The 1,417-nt window shown below is 48.1% G+C and overlaps 1 pseudogene; it reads right to left on the reverse strand.

The window, feature by feature from the left end:
* Positions 1-83: 83 nt before the first annotated feature.
* On the reverse strand, positions 84-1,412 carry LOC141372366 (elongation factor 1-alpha 1 pseudogene; annotated as a pseudogene).
* Positions 1,413-1,417: the final 5 nt, after the last annotated feature.

Here is a 1,417-nt window from a genome sequence, read left to right on the forward strand (position 1 = left end):
TTTACTATTAAACTTAAATGGCCAATTGACACAAACAGTTCTGAGACTGTTCTTCCACCACTGATTAAGACTGGGGTGGCAGGTATTGGGGATAATATTCATTTAGCCTTCTGAGCTTTCTGGGCAGACTTGGTGACTTTGCCAGCTCCAGCTGCCTTCTTGTCCACTGCTTTGATGACACCCACAGCAACCGCCTGTCTCGTGTCACGAACAGCAAAACAGCCCAGAGGAGGTTAGTCAGAGAAGCTCTCAACACACATAGGCTTGCCAGGAACCATATCAACAATGGCAGCATCACCAGATTTCAAGAACTTGGGACCATCTTCCAGCTTTTTTCCAGATCGACGATCTATTTTCTCCTTCAGCTCAGCAAACTTGCAAGCAATGTGAGCCGTGTGACAATCCAGCACAGGTGCATATCCAGCACTGATTTGGCCTGGATGGTTCAGGATAATCACCTGAGCCGTGAAGCCAGCTGCTTCCATTGGCGGGTCATTTTTGCTGTCACCAGCCACATTGCCACGACGAACATCTTTGACAGATACGTTCTTGACATTGAAGCCCACACTGTCCCCAGGAAGAGCCTCACTCAAAGCTTCATGGTGCATTTCAACAGACTTTACTTCAGTTGTAACATTGGCTGGAGCAAAGGTGACCACCATCCCAGGTTTAAGAACACCAGTCTCGACTCGGCCCACAGGGACAGTACCAATACCACCAATTTTGTAGACGTCCTGGAGAGGCAGACGCAAGGGCTTGTCGGTTGGACGAGTTGGTGGCAGGATGCAATCCAGAGCTTCAAGCAGTGTGGTTCCACTGGCATTCCCATCTTTATGGGTTACTTTCCATCCCTTGAACCAAGGCATGTTAGCACTTGGCTCCAGCATGTTGTCACCGTTCCAACCAGAAATTGGCACAAATGCTACTGTGTCGGGGTTGTAGCCAATTTTCTTAATGTAGGTGCTGACTTCCTTAACGATTTCCTCGTATCTCTTCTGGCTGTAGGGTGGCTCAGTGGAATCCATCTTGTTAACACCAACAATTAGTTGTTTTACACCCAGTGTGTAAGCCAGAAGGGCATGCTCACGGGTCTGCCCATTCTTGGAGATACCGGCTTCAAATTCACCAACACCAGCAGCAACAATCAGGACAGTACAGTCAGCCTGCAATGTGCCTGTAATCATGTTTTTGATAAAGTCTCTGTGTCCTGGGGCATCAATGATGGTCACGTAATACTTGCTGGTCTCGAATTTCCGCAGGGAGATATCAATGGTGATACCACGTTCACGTTCAGCTTTCAGTTTATCCAAGACCCAGGCATACTTGAAGGAGCCCTTTCCCATCTCAGCAGCCTCCTTCTCAAATTCTTCGATAGTCCTTTTGTCGATCCCACCACATTTGTCGATCAGATGACCAG

This window comes from Callorhinus ursinus, unplaced genomic scaffold (assembly GCF_003265705.2).
Source record: "Callorhinus ursinus isolate GAN/ISIS: 27379988/994484 unplaced genomic scaffold, GSC_fseal_2.0 scaffold10776, whole genome shotgun sequence".
NCBI classification, from domain to species: domain Eukaryota; kingdom Metazoa; phylum Chordata; class Mammalia; order Carnivora; family Otariidae; genus Callorhinus; species Callorhinus ursinus.